Below are 13,853 nucleotides of genomic sequence, written 5' to 3' on the forward strand. Positions count from 1 at the left end.
TATTTGACCCAATTTATGAAGAAACTTCTTTTGTAGATTCAGATATATGTTTGTCTTGACCTCTGGGTCCTTGATGATTAGAATATTCTTTGCTTCTTATCTTCCACACTTGCCTACTCTTCCTTTAATCACATATCCATCTTGTTTCACTTTTACACATCCACCTCTTGACCTTTCTTATATATCATAAGCTTTACCAAGTTTTCTTGAATATCTTTTCAAATAGTCATTAAAAATCTAACTAGTTAGCTTTAATTAGTCAATTAATTAATAAGTGTAATCTTTTGATACTCGATTAATACTAGCATTAACCTCTTGGTTAACACTGTGATTATGTCATTACCCGATTGTTCTTTCTTAGTAATGATAGTGCTTGGTTAACATTGACATTTGTGTACAACATAAATGATAATGCAAAATTTGAAGAATTATTTCCAATAGGGCATAACTATCCACCATCATCACCCTTTGTCATCCTTTCATGATTCAAGCATCATGTTGCTTGTCTTTCCCAATATCCACTATATTTTATTTTTCTTTGATATAACATCATTGATGCTATATCAAAGAGGGAAAAAATGCAAACACCTAAATATGTCCAATTGAGAAAAATCTCCCTTATACTATCTAATTAAATATTTTTTTAATTTTATTTAATATTTAACCTTATCCTATTTTTAATTAAATAAATTCAGATCTATTTATTTAAAATCATCGTTATCCCCTATCCTTGATTTAAATAATTTTACATTTATTTAATCCTATCCCTTTTTCCCTTATCCCACGTGTATCTTAAAACTTCACTTTAATTAAGTAAATTTCTTACTTAATTAATCTTTTTTATCCCACTTAGAATTCAATATTATATTTCATTCTATTTGATCACATGCATCATAATTTTAACCCTCTACTTACCCACTAATTAATTCTAATCCACACCTATTAAGCCTAATCATGTTCTCATACATGTGTCAAATGAGAAACCATTCTCATGACTTTCTCCTTTTGGCTAAGCAAGTTTCTTACACCTCTTACACTTACACAATCTATCCCTTGCTACACATTTTTCCTCCACATGTGAATCAAAGTTTCTTGATTTGATGACAAGAATAACCTATGTGACGTGTTTTACGTCGATGAAATGTAGCCTTCATAGGTAGAGCATTCCAAAGCCTCGTCTTTTACCCAATCCTCATCTTCCTTGAGCATTAAGTTTGACACCTATGTTTAGTAGCATGGAGTGTGGGGAAAGGTGTCTAGAACAACACCCACATGATGATGTGTCATTGATGTCAAATATCTCAAATCTTAAGTTTGAAAAATATTAAACTACAACTTCATATGCAAATGAATTATGTCTATCAAAAAAAAGAGTGATAACTTATAGTGGAATGATTTAGACTACATAAATATTGTCTAGAAGTCTGGAAATGATAATACATTTGGTTCATTGATATCCATCTTCAGAACCTTATATCTAACAGGCTCGATAGTAGACATGGAGTTATTTAGTCATAGAAGATAGATTGACAGGTTCTTCTATAGATTGATTTTTGAAACAAAATCCTTATTGTCTTCAAAAAAAAATTCCAATATTTTATCACTAGGGTTGAATGAATACATGGCAGTGGAAACAATGACTCGTACCCCTTATTTTAACATCTACCCTGCCCATCAAATGACAGTTTAAATATGTTTCAAAATGGTCTCTTGATATGGAAGCCAACGTTCAAAGTCTTCATGCCTCAAAATATGAACTACTAGCATTTTGTTGCAATTGCCTCACGTATCATTTTACAGTGTGGAAGGGGGCGGATTGGAGCCGTGTGCCCACGTGGGTGCAGTAGAGTAGCTAGGCATTAGGGAGAATGAAGATAATAACTTTTATATCCGTCCCAAATTTTTGACTTGCCACGTTCACTCTCTCAGTTTTCATTTATGGTTGTGTATGCAAGTTTCTCAGCTGTAAAAGTAAAAAAATAAATTATTTTATAAGTGGTGGCAGAGTGGGGAACATGGCATATGGGCTACCTTTATTAGTCTGTAAATCTCTACTAGCGTATTTCACATCATTCATGAATGTTAAAGAGGGTGAGGTCTAAATATCTAAAATTTATTGCACCTGATGCTTTTTAAGCTTTTACCCTTAATTCGATGATTTTTATCTATCTACACAAGAATCCTCAGAGATATATGATAACATTTAATGGCTCATGCTTGCTAAGAGGGAGAATACTTATGCTAATTTTAAAGTATATGTAAATAAATTAAAAATAAGATGTGCACTATTAAACTAAGGAATCAATTTTGTTATCAAATTTAAACTCATTTTCCTTATTGGGTGAAGTAAATGCAATATATATATGTGGTTTGCATAGAAAATTGCAAGTCAATAAGTCAATATTGTTATAAAATAAGTGATTTACATAGATGACTGTATACTAAAGTTAGTTCTATTGCAAACAAAAGAAAATCTATCATATTTTCTAATTCTTCTAGGTTTACTCACTAGGGAGCGCTACATCAAACAACTTTGTTTTCCTTGTTGGCAAGATGGATGATACCATGTTCGGAAAATGCATATTTTGACATAATATTGCTCATTCCATTTTTTATTCTACACCACATAAACACCTTTTGACTTCCTCTAGCCCAGGCGTACTTCTCCTTGGAAGATTCCTTGGGCTGTATTTTTTTTCCACCTTGGCATGCGTTTGCAGACTTGTGAAAGCACCCATGTCTTGGGAAAAGGATTTGACATGTGGCCCAAGGATAGAATGGGTAGGATGGGGGTGGTTAAGTTAGTTAAGGGGTTAGGTTAGGTTAGTTAGTATTTTAAATAATGTTTTAAAATTTAGTAGTTATGTTGTTTTAAATATTAGTTAATTAGTATTTTATAGTATTGTTAATAATTATATTTATTTTAGTATTAGTTAAAAGTTAATTAGTATAATTTAGTTTTAGTTTAAGTTTGTTTTACTTAGTTTAAATTTTAAGTATTTAATATGTTTTAATTTAGTTTAGTTATATTTTTAAATATTTTTAGTCAGTTTAGTTAGTTGTTTTGTGGTAGTATTAATATTTTGATTAGTTAGTAGTTAAGTGTTAGTAAGGTTAGCTTGTAGTATAAATGTTAGATTTTATTAGAGATAGTTAGATTATAATTAAGTCTATTTAGTAAGTTAGAAATTGTTAATGGTGTGCAGTGTTAAAAAAGTTTCAGTGATTTTGTGAGATGTTAAGATTAGATAGTTATTGCTTTGAAAGAGATTTTAGTTATTGGTTAAGTAATAAAGCTAATAGATTTAATTAATGTTAGATGTTAACTTATGCTTTATGAGATTTATATTGAATGTAGATAGTAGAATTTAGCATAAGATTATTTTTTACTAGGTAAATGTACGTCAAAATTGTTTCAATGGTGAATATTTAATGTCTTGACTTAGTTTAAAATGAGTTAGGATAATATCTATAATTCAGTTTTAGTTTGTTATGATAAATTAACCTTTAAATGTAGAATTAGAATCTCCTAAGGATTAATCTAGTATAGTGATAAAGGGATAACATCATAGTCGACTTAAGAAACTTGGAAATCCTAAATATGTAAACTTCTGAGATAGGGTTATGTGAGTTTAATAATGTCAACAAGCTTGTTTTATATAAGCGTGGGTAATACTAAATTTTAACTATCAAGAAAATGCTCATAGACTCTAAAAATTTAAATTCTTGGACTAGTTTTAACCCTAAAATATAGAGAAAGTAAGGTAGTGATGAGGTCACCAACCTAACACAAACTAAAGGTTCAGGTGCTAGAGTTAAGCAATAAGCGGTTTATAAACCATGAGGCATGATAAGACCAATAATGATGCCTATATAAAAAGTAAGGAGATAGTTGTATGAGTGAATAAGTGAACTTTGACATTGGATGAGTGAATAAGTGAACTTTGACATTGGATAAGTAAACATTGATGACATCCTAATACTGATTTTATACCTAAATAGTTGCAAAACTGCAACCTAAGGATGAATTTATAAGTCCTTATGACTAGGAGACATGGAATATGGAATTAGATAAGAACAATAGCATTCCGTACATTCTTAGATGATGATTTGAACTTGTGTAAATGATGAAATAACATGGTCAGATCATACCAAATCTAGTGAGAATGATAACATAACTTCAGTCGGTATAATGTGGTGAATTTAACTTAAGAAAGATTGTGAGTAGGAGCCCTAATATGTAATTATAGAGAATTAAGGATATGAGATTTGATATTTTAACTGCAAATAAGAATATAACTATAGTAACAAAAAGAGGATGAAATGGGCAGCTCATTTTAGTATCCTCACATTTGCACATTTGAGTGAGAACTGATCAAGGAAAACCCCTTAGTACAATAAACCCTAATATTAGGGTGATGTTGTTAAAGTGAGCTATGTAGTTAGTAGGTGGGAGAAATCAGAATTTGAATGACATGTCCTTTAGACCACCATCAAATTTTAATTCAAGATCCCTGCAATGTATTTCAAAGACCAAAGAATTTCCTTTTCCTTCAAATACCCTGGTATGGTTGCATTATGTCAACAATGTAAAGTTTGTAAATGATCATATTTAATTCCTTATTTGGCTGATTTTAGATTTTGGTACTCTTAATGTTCTTCTTTTTTAGCAATAGTATGATGTGGGGCTGTTTAGCCAACTGTATTATTTGTGATTCTATTTTGCCTCTTGGTTATGTCTTTATTTCTTGATTAAAATTTTACTATTGTGGCCACTCTTTATTTTCTTTTATTTTTAGAATTTTGTGTTGGATGTTTCATCCTTGATGTTGAATTTAAATTTTGAGGTACTTTCTTGTGAATTTTATTGGAAAAGTGACATATGATGAGTCTACTAGAGGGAATTCCTAACTTTTAGTTGGTTGCATAACATTAGGGCATGGGGTTATTAGTGAGAGTAGTCATGCCCCATCATCCCACAAGACTTCAAGAACCAGGACTCGTGGATATTCCTTGAATATTATGAGTAATGAAATGGCATCCAAGCATACAATTAGATAAGTTTATGAGTTAACCTAAATGGATTTTTAGATGCGAAAGGTGCATGTGTAGTGATGGACTTGTTTTGAGACCTGTTAAAGAATCAGTGCATTGTGGAAACTCTAAAGGGAAAATATTTAACCTTGAATAAAAGGGACAAGTTGCTTAATATGAAACCTCATTTAAGGGAATCTCATACAACTGATACCCGATGAGTGGATATGTGAAATTTGGAATATGTTATTATATTGTTATTATTAGAGACTCTATAAGTATTTTATATTTGATTAGAATATTGTTTTTATTTGACCAATATGTTTTAAGGAGTACTTGACCATAGAAAATGTAACCATGTCAGAGTTATGGATTGAACTTCACTTTTAGTAAGAATAATTAGGTAAATATGTTATCTCCCCTGATTATGTATATGAATTATTAGTCTTTTTTTTTTAGAGTAAATTTTGATATAAATCTAGACAAGGTCTAGCATAAGATGAAACATTTGAGTTGTGTGACTTCTAGGAGGAAGTCAAAAGCTAGTGGGGGAGGATGTAAGGTCCCTCCTTGTATGTAATTATCAATTATTAATTCTCTATTAAAATCATTATAGGAGGTTTAAATTGATATGAAGTAAAAAAAAATTTTGTGAAATCCCAAATGAAAATTGAGAGAGCAGTTGATACATCTATGTTTTAATCCTTAGTGATTCAAGAAGTACTACATTATCTTGATGGTTTAAACATTAATTTTCACTAACAATGATACAAGATAATTTCACTCAATGATGATGACATGGATTATGGTACTTCGATGATTGGGTTGTATGCAATTCAGATGGTTCAATATTTCTTAACTGGTGATGTTTATGATGTTAAGTATATGCATGCCTAACAATGATTATTCTAGTATTTTAATCAAAATTCATGAATAAGTTATGTTATATTGATTATGTGATTTTTGATGATTAAATGTAAGTATAAATGAGTTAAATAGTTAATTATATGAAAATTTTATGTTTTGATTTATGTAATTATCCAGATAGGTTTTGAATATATGCATGTGATTTTCTTGAGCTACTGATGTGTACAATGAGTGTGCAGGATATTTTCGCTAGAAAATCTAACCGAGAAATAGAACTAAACTCTATGTATCAATTGTGGAAACCATGGTTGAAACTAACAAAGGATGCAAACCTTGTTGTTCGTGTTTTATTTGAATCGTGGATTGAATGAATGTACCATTTTATAATCTTTAAATGTTAATATTTTGTAACAGTGTTTTTATAGTGTCACTTGACACTCATGAATTGTATATGCATTTCAACATGATAGTTAGGGTTAACCAAGTAACCCAAAGATCTAAGTTGGACTAGGCTTGTTACCTTTTTTCCAATCAGTGAGTAATCGAGGTTAATTAGTCTAATCAAGATTAGTGAGTAATCTGCATTTTATAAGGTTATTAAATCCTAAAATTTTCATAGCTTTTGATAGGTCCCTAATTAATCCTGTAGGCCTAAAATCATGAAATCTAATAACCCAAAGGGTATGGTTATGGGTTGTGGACATTTTCCACCTCCCTAGCCCCTTTTGTTGACTTTTATGGTCACTCAAAAACTCCATTTTTGCTTTAGTGCGAAAATTGAATGATTTCATCATGGGTTGAATGACTTTAACTCCACCTTGAGGTTAGCCTTATGTCTAGTTGAGCTAGAAGCCTCTAAAATTTTAGGCAAGTGGAGGAAGTTATTGCCCTTTTTAGGTGGTTGAGTTTTGATCTTATTTAGAGGTTTTTTTAAGAGGGTTTGGAGGGTTCACCCAACCTCTAGTTTTAGAGTGGCATCTAGGATTGAAGGAGAAGGAGAAGGAAGGGAATGATCTTCTCAAACTGGTTCATTTTTCCATAACCTTGTTGTGAAGGTAGGATTCTTCAGCTCATTTTGTTTATGTTGTTCATGCTTTGTTCATGCATATGTTATTGTGTTTTCATTGGTATGATTGTATGTATGTTGGGTATGCTTGGGAGGGATTGAAACATATTTTCTTGAATGCTTTTCCTTCTTGTTTTGCTTTATTTTTGAAGGAGTTTTGTGGGTTGTTTTGGCATTACTCACCCTTGGATAGGGAAGAAGTGGCCATGTATGGGGAAAGGGCTTTAGTTGGACTCCAATAGTGTAGAGTCTCTTCTCAAGATGAGAAGAGGGAGAAAGGGTAGGATGTTATGGGCCTCTACTCATTAGCACAGACCATGTATGAGTTTTGGAATGTAAGAATGGAAATCTTTGTGATATTAGCTTCGAAAGGGAATTTTTGGAAGAACAAACGTTCTTGAGATTTTAGCCCCAATTGGGCATATGTTATGGTGATGTGGTCGAAGTCTCTTGTTGGAAAAATCCACCTTCTCCCTAGTTTGGTTAAATATCAAACTTGTTATGCAAATCTGGGATGGGAGTGAATGTTTGATTTCTCTTCATGATTTGTTTCTTTGTTACCTGGTTAGTTTTCATTCTCTCCACGATCTTAGTGATGCTTTGCAGAATTCAAAATGGATCCCTTGTTAAGGGCCAACAAGAAAATTCAAATTGTTATTGTAATTAAGTTATTGGGAGTTTCTCCTCTGTATTGAAATCTTGTGTAAAATGTTATCTAGACTTATTGTTGAAATGGAAATGAAGTCAGGTTTTCTTCCTAGTTCTTTCGCGATGGAGCCCTTGAATTAGGTGATTCAATAAAATGAATGAGAAATAACTGAACCACATTTGTTGATAAAATATGAATAATTTTCCTACTTATGATATTTTTGGTATTTCAGTGTATGCATATGTTTCTTGAAATTAGATGTAATGATGCTTCACCTTTCTATGACATTCTTATATTTCAAAAATCCTATTCATTTGATTAAGGTTAATTATAATACATGGTGATTTATATATATTAAGTTATGCAATTTAAGTTTTAAAATATGTTAAGAAAGTTTGCATTTGATTTATATTTAAATTTTTTAATTATACCTAAGTATGAGGAAGTTAAGTAATTCTATTTGAATACTTATGTATTATGTTTTATCCTATTATCACTTTAAAAAAAATAAAAAAATTGTTAGTGTGTTTTTGCCCTATATTTTGGGCATTGCATTTTGGTATCAGAGCTCAGTTTCGTAGCACTTGGGCAATAATGGGTCCATGTAAAGTATGGATGTTTAAAACTACATGAATGAAACCTCCTCTCACATTTTCATATTTGATTAGAAGGGGAAATAATCCTATCTTATTGTATTAGTAAGACATTTAAACTCTTGGTTATAATTTAAATCTTTAAAAAAAAACAATATCCCCTTACCTATATAAGTAAACTTGAAAATCCCACCCTTAGAGAAAAATATAGGACTTGTGAAAATTTTACATCCTTAGAGAAAAAAGCTCACTACCTTTTGTATGAGGAAGGTTTTTATTCATTTGGAATAGAGTATATTCCACAAGATTCCTTTTCTAGAAATCCCTCAATATTGAAATAATTAGATAGAAATTGTAAATTGATATGAAAACATAAATAATAGTAAATAGATAAAATAAATCCACCTTTATAATTTTTTGCAAATACAAAGAATACATAGGCTTTCAAAAGAAACAAGAGAAAAATTTCAAAAAAAAAAATGGTGTGTATATTCAAAATAAGCATCTACAAGATGTTGTATTTTGTATGGGGAAAATTTTAATCTTCCTAAGAACAGAGCATATTCTCTATAAGATTCCTTGTGTAAATATTTGTTTTAATTTAATTAATATTAAAAAAAATAAACATGCAATAGATATATAAAAACATAATATCTACTCTACCCTATCCTAAGAATTCAACAACTAAACTTTCATTTACTATCCCACACCACCCTAAGCACAACCATATGTGACCAATGGTGCATTAAACACAATGACTTTACCTTGACACATCAACCTTGTTGGGAAAATGGTATTTATTGGAGTGACATCACCATTGATTATGATAATGCATAAAAAAGAGAGCAATGTTGGCCCACCTTTCTCCGGAGATGTCAGTTTCACCAGTGAATTTTGATCTTCCCATTTGCAATTAGTTTCCAAATTTGCAGAGACATGGCATGATAAATATCTCAAAGATCAGTCAAATCTCTCTAATGCTTTATCAAGATCACTGAATCAAATTGTATTGCAAGCATTCTCCTATGAAATAAAAATAAAAACAAAAATCTTTTGATGGTTTATACTTGATATTTGTCGATTCGATGACAAGAACAACCTATGTGACATGTTTTGCATCGATGAAATGTAGCCTTCATACGTAGAGCATTCCAAAGCCTCATCTTTTACCCAATCCTCATCTTCCCTGAGCATTAAGTCTGACACCTATGTTGGGCAGCATGGAGTGTGGGGAAAGGTGCCTAGAACAATGCCCACGTGATGATGTGTCATTGATGTCAAAGATCTCAAATCTTAAGTTTGAGAAATGTTAAACTGTAACTTCATATGCAGATGAATTGTGTCTATCAAAAAAATGAGTGATAACTTATAGTGGAATGATTTCGACTGCATAAATCTTGTCTGGAAGTCTGGAAATGATAATACATTTGGTTCTTTGATATCCATCTTCAAAACCTTATATCTAGCAGGCTCAATAGTAGACATGGAATTATTTAGTCATAGAAGATAGATTGATAGGTTCTTCTGTAGATTGATGTTTGAAACAAAATCCTTATTGTCTTCAAAAAAAAAATCCAATATTTTATCACTGGGGTTGAATGAATACGTGGTAGTGGAAACAATGAGTCGTACCCCTTATTTTCACATCTACCTTGCCCATCAAATGATAGTTTAAATATGTTTCAAAATGGTCTCCTGATATGGAAGCCAGTGTTCAAAGTCTTCATGCCTCAAAATATGAACTACTAGCATTTGGTTGTGATTGCCTCACACATCCTTTTGACAATGTGGAAGGGGGTGGATTGGAGCCTTGTGCCCATGTGGGTGCAGTAGAGTAGCTAGGCATTAGGGAGAATGGAGAAAATAACTTTTATATCTGTCACACATTTTTGACTTGCCGCGTTCACTCTCTCAGTGTGAATTTATGGTTGTGTATGCAAGTTGCTCAGCTGTAAAAAAAAATTTAATTATTTTATAAGTGGTGACAGAGGGGGGAACATGGCATATGGGCTACCTTTATTGGTCTGTAAATCTCTGCCAGCGTATTTCACATCATTCATGAATGTTAAAGAGGGTGAGATCTGAATATCTAAAATTCATTATACGCAATGCTTTTTAAGCTTTTACCTTCAATTTGACAGTTTTTATCTATCTACACGAGAATCTTGAGAGATATATGATAACATTTAATGACTCATGCTTGCTGAGAGGGAGAATGCTTATGCTAATTTTAAAGTATATGTAAATAAATAAAAAATAAGATGTGCAATATTAAACTAAGGACTCAATTTTGTTATCGAATTTAAACTTCTTTTCCCTATTGGGTGAAGTAAATGCAATATATATATATATATATATATATATATATATATATATATATATATATCTCTGTGTGTGTGTATGTGTGTGTGGTTTGCATAGAACATTGCAAGTCGAGAAGTCAATATTGTTATAAATTGAGTGATTTACATAGATCATTGTTTACTAAAATCAGTTCTGTTGCAAACACAAGCAAATCTACCATATTTCCTAATTCTTCTAGGTTTACTCTCTAGGGAGCGCTACATCAAACAACTTTGTTTTCCTTGTTGGCAAGATGGATGATACCATGTTCGGAAAATGCATATTTTGGCATAATATTGCTCATTCCATTTTTGATTCTACACCACATAAACACCTTTTGACTTCCTCTAGCCTAGACGTACTTCTCCTTAGAAGATTCCTTGGGCTGCATTTTTTTTCCACCTTGGCATGTGTTTGCAAACTTGTAAAAGCACCCATGTCTTGGGAAAAGGATTTGACATGTGGCCTAGGGGTAGAATGGGTAGGATGGGGGTGGTTAAGTTAGTTAAGGGGTTAGGTTAGGTTAGTTAGTATTTTAAATAATGCTTTAAAACTTAGTAGTTATGTTGTTGTAATTTAATTTATATGTTTTAAATATTAGTTAATTAGTATTTTATAGTATTGTTAATAATTATATTTATTTTAGTATTAGTTAAAAGGTAATTAGTATAATTTAGTTTTAGTTTTAGTTTTTTTTACTTAGTTTAAATTTTAAGTATTTAATATGTTTTAATTTAGTCTAGCTATATTTTTAAATATTTTTAGTTAGTTTAGTTAGTTTTTTAATGGTAGTATTAACATTTTGATTAGTTAGTAGTTAAGTGTTAGTAAGGTTAGCTTGTAGTATAAATGTTAGATTTTATTAGAGATAGTTAGATTATAATTAAGTCTAGTTAGTAAGTTAGAAATTGATTTTAGTTATTGGTTAAGTAATAAAGCTAATAGATTTAATTAATGTTAGATGTTAACTTATATGCTTTATGAGATTTATATTGAATGTAGATAGTAGAATTTAGCATAAGATTATTTTTTACTAAGTAAATGTATGTCAAAATTGTTTTAATGGTGAATATTTAATGTCTTGAGTTAGTTTAAAATGAGTTATGATAATACCTGTAATTCAGTTTTAGTTTGTTATGATAAATTAACCTTTAAATGCAGAATTAGAATCTCCTAAGGCTTAATTTAGTATAGTGATAAAGGAATAACATCATAGTCGACTTAAGAAACTTGGAAACCCTAAATATGTAAACTTCTAAGATAGGGTTATGTGAGTTTAATTATGGCAGCAAGCTTGTTTTATATAAGCGTGGGTAATACTAAATTTTAACTATCAAGAAAATGCTTGTAGACTCTAAAAATTTAAATTCTTGGACCAATTTTAACCCTACATTATAGAGAAAGTAAGGTCATGATGAGGTCATCAACCTAACACAAACTAAAGGTTTAGGTGTTAGAGTTAAGCAATAAGAGGTTTATAAACCATGAGGCATGATAAGACCAATAATGATGCCTATATGAATAGCAAGGAGATAGTTGTATGAGTGAATAAGTGAAATTTGACATTGGATAAGTAAACTTTGATGACATCCTAATACTAGTTTTATACCTAAATAGTTGCAAAACTACAACTTGAGGATGGATTTATAAGTCATTATGACTTAGAGACATGGAATATGGAATTAGATAAGAACAATAGCATTCAGTACATTCTTGGATGATGATTTGAACTTGTGTAAATGATGAAATAACATGGTCAAATCATACCAAATCTGGTGAGAATGATAACCTAACTTTAGTCGGTATAATGTGGTGAATTTAACTTAAGAAAGATTATGAGTAGGAGCCCTAATATGTAGTTATAGAGAATTAAGGATACAAGATTTGATATTGTAACTGCAACTCAGAATATAACTCTAGTAACAAAAAGAGGATGAAAGGGGCAACTCATTTTAGTATCCTCGCATTTGCACATTTGAGTGAGTTCTGATAGGGAAAACCCCTTAGTACAGTAAACCCTAATCTTAGGGTGATGTTGTTAAAGTGAGCTATGTAGTTAGTGGGTGGGATCAATTAGAATTTTAATGACATGGCCTTTAGACCACCATCCAATTTTAATTCAAGATCCCTATAATGTATTTCAAAGACCTAAGAATTCCCTTTTCCTTCAGATACCCTTGTACAGCTACATTATGTCAAGAATGTAAATTTTGTAAATGATCATATTTAATTCCTTGTTTGGCTGATTTTAGATTTTGGTACTCTTAATGCTCTTCCTTTTTGTCAATAGTATGATGTGGGTCTGTTTAGCCAACTGTATTATTGGTGATTCTATTTTGCCTCTTTGTTATGTCTTTATTTCTTGATTAAAATTTTACTATTGTGGCCACTCTTTATTTTCTTTTATTTTTAGACTTTTGTGTTGGATGTTTCATCCTTGATGTTGAATTTAAAATTTTAGGTACTTTCTTGTGAATTTTATTGGCAAAGTGACATATGATGAGCCTACCAGAGGGAATTCCTAACTTTTAGTTGGTTGCATAACATTAGGGTATGGGGTTATTAGTAAGAGTAGTCGTAACCCGCCCTCCTGCAAGACTTTGAGAAATAGGACCAGTGGATATTTGTTGACTGTTATGAGTAATGAAATGACACCCAAGAATACAACTAGATAAGGTTACGAGTTAACCTAAATGGATTTTTAGATGCAAAAGGTGCATGTGTAGTGATTGACTTGTTTTTTGGCCTATTAAAGAATCAGTGCATTGTGGAAACTCTAAAGGGAAAATATTTAACCTTGAATAAAAGGGACAAGTTCCTTAATATGAAACCTCATTTAAGGGAGTCTCATACAGCTGATACTCGATGAGTGGATATATGAAATTTGGAATATGTTATCATATTGTTATTATTAGAGACTCTATAAGTATTTTATACTTAATTAGAATATTGTTTTTATGTGACCAATATGTTTTAAGGAGTACTTGACCCTAGAAAATGTAACCATGTCAAATTTATGGATTGAACTTCAATTTTAGTAAGAATAATTAGGTAAATATGTTATCTCCCCTAAGTATGTATGTGAATTATTATTCTTTTTTTTTAAAGAGTAAATTTTGATATAAATCTAGACAAGATCTAGGATAAGATGAAACATTTGAGTTGTGTGACTTCTAGGAGGAAGTCAAAAGCTAGTGGGGGAGGATGTAAGGTCCCTCCTTGTATGTAATTATCAATTATGAATTCTCTATTAAAATAATTATAGGAGGTTTAAATGGATATGAGGTAATGTTTTGTTGTG

This window comes from Cupressus sempervirens, chromosome 5 (genome assembly GCF_028749045.1).
Source record: "Cupressus sempervirens isolate cs-2001-9-10 chromosome 5, ASM2874904v1, whole genome shotgun sequence".
NCBI lineage: Eukaryota > Viridiplantae > Streptophyta > Pinopsida > Cupressales > Cupressaceae > Cupressus > Cupressus sempervirens.